A 14873-nucleotide genomic window follows, 5' to 3' on the forward strand; every position below is an offset into this window, starting at 1 on the left:
CGTCTGCAGGCACTGGCGCTGGGTATGCAGCATTTCCATCCAGGTGCGTTGGTTGCCTGGTGATGCATCTGCGGCAGTTCAAAAAATTAGTGGCTTGACTGTGCATGCGTCGGAGGGGGCGTGTGTTGGTCTGCCCTCACTAGTTTAGTGGGCATTGGGGGAGTGCAGTAGGGGGAGAGTACACATGGGTTGGGTAAGTGGCGGTCCAAATTGGGGAGGAAATAAGCAAAATTTATTACAAATTAAATTTGATTTCTATTTAAGTATGACAAATTAAAGTATGGTAAACATGGCAAGGGTTAAACACCCTAAACTGAGATTCTAAAATAAGACTCTTAAGGCTTATTATCTAAAATGAACAACTATTTATAGCTACTTTAAATAATTTCAACTATTATGAAACTATTATTATGAAAGTATGGACATGCCAGTGGTTCTGTGGTGCTTCAGGGGTTAAGGCACAGTGTCATCCTCGCCCTGTTTTATGGCTAAGTCTGCTGATTAATCGATGAGTCTTGCATGGTGAAGTATGCATGGCTATGCACAGAGTGGCTGGCGCTGAGTTAAGAGACCTGGCGCTCAGACTAATTGCCCTGTCAACACTGGGCCTGGAAATCTCCCTATCTCCTCTTTCTCTCTGGTTGGGCCAGAGACGAAAAGAAGAGAGAGATGGAGTGATAAGAACAGCGAGAAAGTATGGATATGTGAAGAAGAAAACAGAAAAAGCATTTCTCTTCACAACTGCAAACTAATTCATCAGGACATTCTGATTAGACCATTGTATGTGGGAAAGAAGAAGAAGAAGAAAGGCCACAAGAACACAGCACATCTCCAGCCAGATCTACAGCCTTCTTTGGAATGGCCTTTAGTTAGACCATTGTTTCTTCTCCTCGCGCTTGGAGACCACATGCACAGCACATTTTTGTGTTTTCTCTGCTCTAACACACTCAACTCAGCAGGACTTGATAATTACCTGATAAGTTGAATCACATGTGTTAGAGCAGAAAACCTCCAGGACCGGGGTTGAAAGCCACCCATCAAAACAGCAAGGAAAATCTGTGAAATGCCCCCATATGGAATTCAGGGAAGTGATTATATGTACTAAGCTCAGAGGAAAAAGGAAATCACTGACCTGTACTTGAAACACTTTTCTTCCTTAACTGAAAGGACAACAGAACAATGTGCAATTCGTTTTCTTCCCAGATTAAATGCAGCTAGTTGTCAGTCAAGTTGGTAGGAAGAGACTACACATCATCTTCATTCCATAATCTGATTAAACATTAAGTACTTGTAATCAGAATAGGTCACCTTTGAAATAATGGATTTTTTAAGTTATCAGTTCTACCATTTAACAGTAAATTTGTATGAACGTATATGCTCACACTCTCAGAAAACAAGAGACTTCACACGATAACAATGTTCACAAACACTCATCATGGAAATGAATGTCAGGGCAGATCTGAAAAGACTGAAAATCAGCAAAGTCTTTTGGAATTATTTCTAAACAAAGGCAGATTCACAGATCAAAGAGTTTAATTGTACATAATTACAAGTTATTGGGAGTTGTGGTGGTAAAATTATGTTCTATGGCTATTTTGATGTCAGTGGAACTGATACAACCCTATTAACATATGTGGATTATGCATAAAAGTAAGGTCCACACCAGATTCACCAATTCTGCCAAGATGAGTGATCCCATGTCTGACTAAAATCTGCCAGAAGCTTGATGATGTTTATTAAATGTGTGTCTGAAGAAGCAACAACCAACAGGACATTCACCATTTCTATTAAAGAAACGTTGTACACTGCCCCCAAGAAAAGTTCAAAGAAATCCTTGAAAGTCTAACATTGCCATAAAAGTCCATGATTAAGGCATATAAATCTCCAACCACAACTGTGTATTGTGTGTATCCAAATTTTACAGAATGAATAAATCAGCCTATCAGGCACATACATGACAAGGACATCCAAACGGACGAGCATATTACAGCTGTAAACCTTTTGAAATGTACAATTAATAATAATAATAATAATCATAAAGGTGATGATAGCCTTAAAGGTGAGCCGTATAAGTTTGTAATCAATGTGAAATTTAACAGGGAGCCAGTGGGAGCCACTTGGAAAACTAGTTCAACATGATATGCATAGTTCTCTCTAAAGCAGATCTACAGATCAGAACCCCTTATGCTCCACGACTGGTATTACACCCTAAGGATTACTAATTGCTAACTACATGCAAAGCAATGCAAACTGGCTGAGCTGTTCCTGAGTTGTGGAGAGAGAAAAAGGCCTGGCACCACTGGCGGTTCCGAGAAGTTTAATAAGAGGTTAATAACAAACCATTGAGTGATTCTCAATAGTGTTACGATTAGAGAATAAAGGTTTAGGGTTCGGACTACATTCCGCTTGAAGATAAGGTTCCAGCTAAAACATGGTCACTGTTAAAACAATCATGTCACTGTCAGTGTCATTCAGTGACATTTAATGTGGCTAATACTTTTCTTAATCTTTTGAGAAATAAGACATAAACCTGGATCTCAGCTGTGTGTGTTCTGCACTGCTGAACTACACTTCTACCAAACATGCAATGATAGCAGAGCCCTTCTATCAAAAACTACTTTGATTAAGCAACAATAAAAGTCTGCACGGCCCCTTACAGAGTGGAGGGAAGAGAGTGTCCGTCAGTACAGGGGGGGGGTGAGGTAATGCTAGCCTTAAAGGTGAGCCGTATAAGTTTGTAATCAATGTGAAATTTAACAGGGAGCCAGTAGCTGTTAAAGAACTGGGGCTTATGAAGGAACTTGTGGGGGAGACCAAACAGAAGAGAATTACAATAGTCCAAGCGGGGTATCCAGGCATGAAACCAGTTCACAAATTCTAAAACAAAATAAAGCATTAAGAGCAGTTTGAATCTAAAAGAAATACATTTAGATTGAAGAACCTTCTTTAAGTTTAACCCCTTAAACAGCCTCTGCCCTACCGATGGGCCGAAAGTGTTATTAAAAGCTTCTATTACCAAAGAATACCACCAGTTTGTACAGACATTCCTGTAGTTACCAAATAATATGTCTTAGTGTAATAAGCATTGGAGTGTTAAGGGCTTAAAGGACTACTTTATAATGTAAATGATCTATACATACCGAACCTTATCTACCAAACCCAGTAACCCTTATTTTAAAGAGTGTCCTGCCCACGAAAAACAAGCCAGCACATTTTTATCTTTCAAGATATCCGTCTTGGTGCTCCTTGGTCTTTGGTCCCAAGTTACTGATGCTCTACACTCCAAGACATTTCTCATTCAACTGTCTTTTTGTGCAGCTAAAGGTTATTTGTTTACATGACCCTAGGTGTTTTTATGCCTTGAATAACCCTCCCATAATGAGCAATTTAAATAAAGCGCTGTTCATGTCAGTACTTTAGGTACAAAGCATTGTACCAAGACCTCATAGCGCCACACCTTTTCCCTCAAATGGCTTCTTTATTTAATGAAGACGTTATTTTCATATTATTTTTGAAGTACTTCATACCTCTTGCAGTAATAAAGAAAGCTCTCTAGCTATGAGTCAATTCTAGCTCTGTTGTTATTGGTTTTCGGCAGGGTGGCGCAGATTGTCTTCAGGATCCACCGTTGCTTTTGCAGAAGAACCTGCAGCCCAGAAACTCTACCCCTCTACTTTTAATCTTTCTGCTTGAGGTGATTGATTGGAAAAGGAATGAGCTGTTTATTGGATGCAAGGGAAACAAATTGCTGTTTTAAGTGTGTTGCCTTAATACCAGACATGACTCAAGATGAAGCATCTAGCACACTCTCCAGCCTCTCTCTCTCACTCTCTCCCTGGTGTGTGCAATACAGTCTTCATTTGGAGGGCTGCCAGTGCAATCCCACTCACACAAACTACATAAGTGTGCACTCACACACACTCCCCATTTAACATGGCATCTGTTTCAGCTGCTTTTTGTCAACCCGTAAAATCAGGTTTTCCCTGCAAGCAAACCAACCTCTAAAATTGTGACACGGGTGAAAGAGTGGAATTCAGCTCTGCAGAGCAACAGCTACAGCTACAGCGCTGACCATTTTAAGCACAATATTGTGGCACTGAGTGGTAGCTTTGTCAGGAAACCAAGAAAATGCAACAGATATTATTGCTCACCTGGAATAAAGTTTCTAAAATGGGTTTTAGATTGCTTTAGATATACATTTTACAGTGTGTGGAGGTTCTTTAGACTTTAAAGTAGTTCCACACAACTAGATATATCAGTGGTTCTCCTTTGAAGGGTTCTCTTAGGGACCAAAAACAATAGTTCATGCATGGCATTGCTGTAAAGAACGATTTACTGTATACTTGATCGCAAGTCCTGACAAACATATTCTTATCCCTTGTTGGACCTGCTGGAATACTACTGGATTCATAAAACACACAGGACAGCTCTAGTGTTTTTGGCCAAGGAACATCTGGAGAACCAACTTAGTTCTAATCATATTCACTGCATCATGTAGCTAACTGGACATGGTCATCATGTAGCCAATTGGAGCAAACTCAGACTGTTCATGAAAGCTCTTTAAGTTATCCACATAAATATGAAGTGTATGGTCCCACAGACCACTTAAGCACCTGCTTTGGGTTCCTTCCTATGGAGAACCTGCAGAACTTGTAACACAGCAGTGTTACAGAGAGCATAGAGTTAAAGTGTATGTAATGCATGTAAGCACATAAGCCATGTTTTCAGTCAAAACACCAACAGTTTTGTTTCCAGTGCATTTATGAGAAAAGCGCCCTCTCTATCATTTCCTCCAGCCCTCCCTCTCTTTATTCTTTTACTGCGCAAACGTATGTGCCCGTTCTCTGGGGGGGAGCAGTCACGTGACCTACTTAATGACAATCTGTCTCTGAGCTCACATTTCTCCACATGGCTTATTTATTTGATAAAGTGTGATGCCTTTCCTTTTGTGGCCTTAATCGGAGCTTAACGTCTTTACTCGGAGATCAATAAACTTTATGAATTATTTTGCCGGCGTCTATTTTTATGGCTTCTCTCGCGCTCATTAGCATGGCTGGCTTTATTAGCTAAGGCTGCCAGTGTCTTTAGCCCGTCCCGTGTTCCTTAGGTACAGTAAATATCATTCATGTTGTAATTAATATGCACACCCTCAGCACTAATTAAAACATAGACCCCTCCAACCAGCTGGGCCCAAGCAGCCAGAGCCGCCGCCGCACCGTAATGAACTTGTTGTAAATGTGAGCTCAGCCATCGGATATCATATCCCTAGGAGCTGACAGCATGCGATGGAGGGGGGAAGTAATAAGATCCATGAACTTGTTAATACCCAGCCAACCATCCACAAGCATCCCCCCACCCCACTCTGCAAAAAAGAGAGGATATTTTAATGACACAACTCTAATTAAAGCCTTACTTTATCTCCTGTGTTTGCTTGAGAGAGAGGGAGAGAGAGAGAGAGAGAGAGAGAGAGAGGGAGAAAGATTCTATTATGGAAACTTTGAGAAAATATAATAAGTTTTCTGGAAACCCATAGTAATTTATTAGAAACGTTATATAATATATTTATATAACGTTTCTTTTAATAAGAACAAATCCCTTATTAAAACAATACTACAGTAATATACAGTAATACTAGAGCACTTTCCACATGATTTCTGTCAGAATCTTGCTGTAAATTGAGACAATTGCTACACAACACTAGAGATCTCATAGTTTTTACACTATTAAACACCTTTAAACAGACTAATTTACTAAATACAAACTTCTATTACCAAAGAATAGTTTGCACACCAGTTTGCACACAAGTCCTGGTAGTTACTGAATAGTATGCCTTGATGTGTGATAAGCCTTGCTGTGTTAAGAAGTTAATGTAGATCTTTGTTGGCTGGGATACTTGTGAACTGTGTTTCTGTGTAAGACACAAACAGAACAATGCTTGTAAAATAAATATAGTGTTAACATGATGTAAAGGGAGTGCTGAGTCACGTATGGCCTCTTGTGAACACACCAGAAATAAATCCAAACTTCCACAAGTAACAGTATCTTGTTAAACCCTTCTCCAATTGATTTATTCAAACTTCAATGGGATTGCCTGACCTTAATGTTGCTTCAAGTCCAGTGCAACCCTACCTGTTAAATAAAATGTAAAGCCTCATCAGTGTCCTACAAGACAGGCTCTTCTTTACACTGCATGCAGAAACATCATCAGTGATCTGCTTTCACTGAAACCTTGTTTAGAACTACACCTCTGAGGAAGATCAATAAATAAATAAATAATTTTAATAATAAACATTAACCTTCTGCACTCTAAAACTGCGCTACACCAGAATATCTGTGTGGGTACAGGCATTAGTTAATTCACAGATAATAAATGTGTAATAAAGGTTTACCCTTAATATTAAAATGCTAATTATAGCTCTTCATGGTATGATAAGTCAATATAGTCCATTCAAGAACTTTAATACAGGGATTTGGATCCCACAGACTTTCATTAATATAGAAAAGTTTTCCTTCCCTGTATACTGTAGAAGTCTCTCCCTAAAGAGCTCCCCCTCACCGCTTAATCTGGTATAATTGTATCTTTAATAATTGAGCAAACAGTGGGAAAGGTCAAGGCTATAATAGGAGAACAGAGGTGAGCTGGAGAAGAGAAAAGGACGAACAGCTTCGCCACACAGCTCTGCTCTCGCCACTAGTCTCTGCTGTTGCCTCACTTTTCCCACAACTGCCTCAATCTTGCACTTTCATAAACACACACACACACAGCAGAGGAACACTGCAATCCTGACCACTGCTCTTCTGCTGTGTACCTCAACCTCTTTCTCCAATGTACTGTGTTCTGAGCCAAACGTTCACTAAGGATTGCGAGGATAAATGAGAGCAACCCACTCCTTCACCATCTGCCCCTATTATTCATCATGCAGACTATAGCTGCGAGTGAATATCAATAAAACTAGCATGGCTCATGTCAGGGGAGGGAAGACAGATAACTGATGGACTCTTAGTTTAGTTTTAAATCTTTTCTCTTATTACCACCAAAGCCATTACTGCCAAGACGTCCGGTGATGCAACTGGAACAGCTGCACACTTTACTACATAGAAAAAGACTACAAGTAATTAAACAAACAAACAGGCCTATTTATCCTGAAACAAGCCCCATCATTTTCTCCGAAAAGCAGCGCCGATCAAATTTCACAATCCCTCTGTTCTTGCTTCTGCACATCTGAAGTTCTAAGACCAGATAACTTTTCCAGCGTTCTAACTTTCAGTCGCTCAACTCCTGAGGTGCTGATATCACGCCGAGTTTTATTCATGATGCCGTTAAACATGTGGTCCAAGTTGAGACTAATGAAGTCTTTAATTTGGTTATAGTTTATTAATGTCAGAGACACAAGTCCATTAATCAAGTTATAACGCAACTGTGTACAGGCAGAGATGGCAGCGCTTCCTTTGGTAATAAGATCACATACGTTTGAAAGGGCTGCCATTATCTCTGTGGGTTTCCGAGCTCAAGTTAGAACTCCAAAAATGATTTTCATTCCGAGCTCATTAATATGCAAAATTATTCAAATGAGGTTGTAATTAAGCATCTACTCAGTGGAAACCCTTTTCATGATAATTTATGATAAACTTAGCCGCTTTGATTGAGATTGATTTTTTGCTGCTGAGGAAGTGTCATGAATACAAAGCTGATTTTTATCATGCAGGTAGACAGTTGCAAAAAGAAAGAAATAAATGAATAAAAATAATTACAATCAGAGAACAGAAGTGTTGCAAGGGAAGTACGCTTGCGTAACACACTGCTAAACCTGAGCATTACTGAGGGTAATATTACTTCTCGGGAATTCAACATTTTCTGAAACAACATATTAGAAGTGGACAGAAGGAGTGAGAAATTCAGAGAGAGAGAGAGAGAGAGAGAGAGAGAGAGAGAGAGAGAGAGAGAGAGAGAGAGAGAGAGAGTGAGTTAGGGAGAAAGAGGGGGGTGGGATGTCATAGCCCACGAGCTTCTCTTTCTCTCAGTCATTTCCTGCTCTTAATAAGCCACTGGAGAGTGAATTAAAAGCGACTGTTAACTTATGAGGTGCAGAACTGCACCACACTCCATGTGTAATGGTATCTAATGGCTTTTTATGAAGTGACAGGGCTAAAATAGATGTAGTACTGAGAGGCAGGTGAGAGGGCAGGATTAATGCATAGCACATAGTACAGAAGCTCACACTCAACCACATTTACCTTAACGGAGTTGGGTGATTTACAGTAAAATCCATAAGTATTTGGACAGTGACACAATTGTTGACTTTCAGGTTTAATTTAAAAGGGGTTTAGGAACAACAGCCATTTTTACAGGCTCAAAAATAATTGTACAATGAACTGAAAAGCAGTTTTAGGTGTGCCCAAGTTTTATGACAAACAATTGATTTAACTGATATTGCATTTGGTAGCTATTGTTGAGAACTCGCAATATGTTGTCCAAAGAGATGTCAATGCAAATAAAGAAGGCCATCATTATGCTAAAAAAACAAACAAAAAATAAGCTTGTCAGAAAAACAGAGAGTGAGTGGCCAAACTGACAATTTAATTATTTTCTGGAAAACGAAAGAATGCACTGGCGAGCTCAGCAACACGAGAAACCTGAAAGACAACTAACACAGATGATCACTTTCCTATAAGAAGAATTGTCAAAGTCTAAAATCAAAAGATGCCTTCATGAATGTGAATACAAAAGGTTGCCTTCAAGATGTAAACCACTGGTAACACTTGAGAACAGAACGATCGAAATTAAACTGAAAATATCTAAAAAGGCCTGCCCAGTTCTGGCACATGAGTCATTGGACAAATTATTAGCCTCAGTATGAACATTACCTTTTATTCATTGATTTTCAATTTTACCTGATTTTGTACCCAATTTGAAAGGCCAATTACCCAATCCCAGTTCATGTAACCTTCCCCATCACTAGCAAAGATGGCAAGTACGATGTCTCACCTCTTTTCGCTAGGTAACCAGAGTGTTCGGAGGAAAGTGTCAAGAGTCCCCAGCTAACAGATGCCAGTGCTGACCAACATCACACTAGTACATAGAATTATTTTAGTATGTCCAAATCTTTTTGAGATATGAAATCTTTTGTGAAAATGCAGGGGCTATGTAAAAATGACAGTAATTCATTACCAGTAACTGCAGTTAAATATCACTTCATTAATTCAACATTTTCTAAACCAATATATATATTTCAGTTATACCTTCATTGCTTAATTTCAGATCCACTGAGGTTGTGTACAAAATTATGAAAACTGTATCTACGTCCAAATATTTATGGACCTGACTGCGTAGTCATAAGTGTAACTACACATCGCCCCAAGTTATCTCAGCAACACCCTACTGTGAAGCTAAATAAATCAATAACCAATATTCAGTATTTGTGTGAGCATGTCTGTGTGTGTCTCTTGAGTGTGTGTTTGTTTATCCCTCCGCCTGTGTGGGCGTGGACCGAATGCAGTGGAAGTGGAAGAGTTGGGGCAGATGTGCAGATGATAATAGCGCCTGTAATTAACAGAACCTGAGCTAACACCTCAGGGACTAAATACTCATTGTTATTAAGGCAGAACATAAAAGGGAAAGGTAATCCTGAGCAAATAATATTATCGTAATTGACATACATTGCATTTCGCTGCAATTCTCAAAGCTTGTTATGTTGCTTGATGAAAGCAGTGAGGGAAACCATGCATCTCCTTTGCTGATTCCTTTCAGATCCAAGATCAAGTTTAAGTTCCTGTGAAGGAAACGTCTGGGAAACAAGAAGAAGAAGAAGAAACAAGTCCACGGTGAGCTTTGAAATCAAAGTTCTCATCTCTTCAAGTTTATGCTTGCCATGTTCTTCGCTCCCACACAGCCTGTAACTCACGATGGAAATTCAACTTCTACGGTGCTGATGGCACCGCATTAGGGCTGCTGCACCTGGAGCCATAGCAAGGCCATTCTAATCAACAGCAGATCATCCTTGCCTGCTGTTTCGCAGAAAGCCATATTAGCGCAAAGGTCACTGATTTGTGGGCTTAGAAGTTGTTGATAGAGCTTAATTGTGAGATACTTTCTCAGAAAGGGTTACAAGGTGACACTTGTGGTCTGGGTCAAAGAGTCTGACAGCAAAGGGGCTGATGTGGAAAGAGAGAGAGCAACCTTAGAACTTTAAAGCATACAAAGGTTTGATCAGCTAATCAGCCAAACACCACCACACTCTGCTGGGGTCTGCTGCGTCTCAGTGAGCACTGACAAGCCCACACAAATCATCCAGGATTTTATACTGAAATAACATTAACCCTTAGAGATCATATGTGTCACTGACAACTGCAAAAGCAAGCATGATGGCATTTCGCACAGTTATTTGAAGCTTATTTAAATAAGCAGGGGAAATCTGTCAAAAGTGCAGCTTTTTTTCAAAGAAGTGAATGAATGTGATTTAATACCTCAATGCAAACATGTGCACTGGTCATTAAAGACAATTGCTCAGTCATGCTGCATCCCTGGTCTACTGCCAGTTATGATGCCTTGTGTTTATACACTCTAAAATGAACTGTAGTTGGCTAAGGTGCTAACAAAGAAGAAAGAATGACATGCTTATTATGTAATTTATCAAAATATACTACTTTCAGCAAGTTCAGACCCGCCTCTCATAAGATAATTTCAAGGGTGAGCACATGTGACGATGGTGTTATGTCACTAGCGTGGGCTTTTACATGTATTGGTGGAGGGTTTCATAAGCTGATAAATAGCTGATAATGTGAGGTTTAGTCAATGGTGTTTATATATGATCATCTTATCATGATGACATCACTGGGTAGAACACCCTGCTGAATGCATGCTTGGGAACAGGGGTGGGATGGAATTTAAAACTTTCTGCCATTAAAGACCTGATCGGTGTGCACAGGCACTGGTTTTAACTTGACATTCTGAGATCAGATTAGCTTGCTGGACTCGGCTATGAAGTCACTAGTCAGGTTGTAGTTGTGCCATGTAGCTGCATTGTTCAATACACCGACTTGTAAACAAACACCCACATCAGGTGCAGTGAAATTCAGCTGTGCCATGTAGAGTTATACTGGTTTTATGAATTTGAACTACCACCTGTAGCACTAGACAAAAGCAGGCAGCCACCTATGATCCCCATGGGCCAGGTAGTTCTGTGTAATTTTTAGTAGATAATTAGTTATGGAGTGTTAAAGTTAAATAATTTGTTCTACAATTAAATAAAGCAATCAAGATGTGACTTTCAGCTTTAATTTTAAGGGGTTTAACAAAATTATTGCATGAATTAGACATTTTTAGTCCCTACATTTTTAAAGGCTCAAAAGAAATTGAACAATTAACTATTTAACTATTTCATTGCCATGTGTGATCATTTCCCTCATTATTTCAGATTAGGAGATAAAAAGTCTGGAATTAATTCTCGTGTTGAATTTGCATTTGGTAGTTCTTTTGGGGAACAATATGGGGTCCAGAAAGTGTTGATGCAATCAACAGAGGCATTCATTACGCTGAAAACAACAAGACAAACCGATTAGGGAGAACTTTGGTCAAATCTACAATTTGGTTAATTTTTTTTAAAAAGACTGAGCACTGGGAGCTCAGCAACACCAAAACCCCTGGAAATCTGCAGAAGACAACTGAAGTAAATTAACATAGAATTAAGAAACTTCATAGGATCTTAATCCGAAGAATACCGCATCATCTGTCAAACATGGTGGAAGCACTGTTATGGCATGGAATGCTGCATGGAGATATATTCAGGTGCATGGAGACATATTCAGTCAAATGCTGCAAATTGATAGGATGGCTCTTTACAGTACAGATGCATAACGACCTAAAACATACTGCAGAAGCAACTCAACAGCATCTTAAGGTAAAGAATTGAAATGTTAAATGGCATAGTCAGTTATCATTACCAGTTAACATACTTTTAATTTACTTTAACTAAGAGTAGGACAAAAAATAATGAAGGCTTGGTTGAAACTCAGTATAATGTGCATCAATTGCAGACTTCAGGCAGTAGTTTACTGCAAGGATTTGCATTCAAGTAAAAATATTCCTTATATTTATAATTAGGTCAGTTTGTCCATTGATTTGTGAGTCAAAGGAAATTAAGAGACAGCTTAAAAAAACAGCTATAAGCTTATCTCAGTAGCTGCCAAGCACGATATCAAACAATTGATGCCCACAAAGAATTAGACTATAAGAACATAGTCTTTTCAAGTAGTTGTTTCCTCCGTTCATAATGTAATTAAGAAACGGCAGTTAACAGGAACAGTGAAGGCCAAGTTGAGGTCTGGAAAACATGCAGAAAGAAGATTTAGCAGACTCTGGAGTGGTGCACCTGCACAAATATGACTTTCAATAAAGGGTCATTAGAAGAAAGCCTTTCCTGCATCCTCACCAAAAACTTAGCTAAACAAGTCTGATTCACTCTGAAGTTAAAATGGATGGGCTTTTTGGCCGCAAGGAGCAAAGGTATGTTTGGAGGAAAAAGAACGTCATGAAAACAACACATCTCCAACTGTTAAGCATGGGGGTGGATCGATCATACTTTCAGCTTGGGTTGCTGGAATCAAACATCACACAAGTCAGTAAAACATGAAGATGAAAAGCGGACGGATTCTACAACATCAAAATCCACAATGGACTACCTCAAGAAGCGCAAGCTGAAGCCATAGCCATAGCTCTCACAGTCCCTTGACCTAAACCTCATCCAAAATCCATGGCTAGACCTTGCAGAATTACACAGCAGCTTTTTGCAAGTAGAAATGGACAAGAAATTCCCAAACAAGAAATTACAACAAGCATTTAGAAGCTGTGATGCTGTGACACGCCAGGTGCCCAAACTGTTGCTTCAGTCCTTTTCTTTTTTGTTATTTTGTTATTCACACTAAATTTTGACCAGGGGTGCCAAAACTTTTGCATGCCACTGTATATACCTTAAACAACAACCATGAGCATTGTCAGCCGAACAACTGCGACTGCTCTCACATCATGCAGTGTGTGGTTCTAATTGGCTGTCCTGCAGGGCCAGGTAAGGTGCACTCGTCTAGGGAGGCCATGTCAAAGCTTCACAGACACACACACACACACACAAAGAGTTGCTAGAGGAACTCCCCTGTGTTTGCAGCTGTCCTCCCTCTCTTTCTCAGTCTGCCTGACCCTCAGATCGATGAGTCTAACGGAGCAAAAGGCTGGCTGTGTGGACAGCACGACTGTTACTGGGCTGAAGGGCCGAGGACTCCCTTCTCTCTCGCTCGCTTACTCACCCCCCCCCTTCTCTCTCACACTCTCTCTGTACGCTTCCAGGCTCTCAGCACCAGACAGCTTAATTAACCCAGTGCTACATCTGCCCAGTGCAGTGACTCCAGGTCAGAGCAGGGGCCTGGCTGTGTGTGTGCTGGGGGGTGGAAGAGTTGGCACAGAGCTGGTTGCCAAGTGTTAATTCACATCTCTTTTCCTCTTTTTTTCCTCTCTCCTCCCCACTCTGACTCGTCTCTCCTCAGTGGGCCTCTTGTGAAATGCCACATCAGAAGAGGAGGCAATGGAGGACAAGTTGATGCTCCAGCTTATTAACCCAACAAAAAAGCTAAAGATCAAAAAACAAAGCCATGCACATGAGACATGCATATTTAATACTAGGCCTGCTTCCCCCAGGTCTTCATAATGAAACAGCTGGACATCGATGAAAACAAAGCTTTAGCTTCATATTTTTTTAAAGACTTTAAGACTGAGCCTAGAAGAAACCCAAAAAGAAGGAAGTTATGAATTCTCCTGCAATTTGCAGCATCAGCACTACTTTAAAGGACTGCTATTCGACCACCTGAACTAGACTGAAGGGATTATATCCGATATCAGCAGACCCAGTGATCAAATCTTTCAAACAGATTTCAACACCAATTCGCTAGAGATGCTTGAATGATACCACAACTAAACTACCAGAACTAGGCACTCTGATGCTAAACTATATGTATAGATGTTTGTGGACACCCCTTATAATGAATGCATACAGCTACTATTGACACCATACCTAATGCCAGGTGTGGGCTAGAGGGGTTTAAGGCCCCAAGCAGTGAGCTGTGGAGCAGTGAAACTGTGTTCTCTGAAATGATGGTGCCCTATACAATACTTTTGGGTTGAGTTGGGGATATGGTAGGGTGGTGACCATCCTTACCTTACTAACGCTCTTGTTGCTGAATGTAATCAAATCCTCACAGAAATGCTCAAAATTCTTACAGAAAGCCTTCCCTGGACTGCAGGATAAACTCTTGACCTTGAAAGAAACAATACAAGAGCATGCATTCCAATACTTTTGTCCATATAGTGTAGTTGTTGGTTAAAAGGGATGAACCATGTTTGAAGAGTATGTTGTCTATTTAATAGAAAAAAAACATCATATCCTTCTCATACCAAAGTCTTTTTTTATACTATTTAAAAACAGCAGGTGTTTACAACAGAAATGGACTATTGGCCCATGATGAGGTAATTAGTCACCTATAAAGAAACACAGTAATGTAGTTGTAAACAAAAGCTCCTTAACCCCAAATATTGCTCTGAGCTGATGTTAATCTAATAACTCATCAAATCTTATCAAAAAGGATCTATCTATTTAGTACACTATATGGACAAAGGTATTGGGACACAGCTCTAAATCGTTGAATTCTTGTGTTTCAAGTCTGCCTTCTCAAACATTTGTGAAAGAATGGGTCGTTCTAAAGAGCTCACTAAATTCCAAAAAGGTAGTGGAATAGGAGGCCCCCATTAAAACAAGTCAGTCGGTGAAATTTTTTTTCCTCCTATATATTCCACAATCAATTGTAAGTGGTAATAGCAAAACTGGACAAAA

The sequence above is a fragment of the Salminus brasiliensis genome, chromosome 4 (assembly GCF_030463535.1).
Source record: "Salminus brasiliensis chromosome 4, fSalBra1.hap2, whole genome shotgun sequence".
Classification (NCBI taxonomy): Eukaryota; Metazoa; Chordata; class Actinopteri; order Characiformes; family Bryconidae; genus Salminus; species Salminus brasiliensis.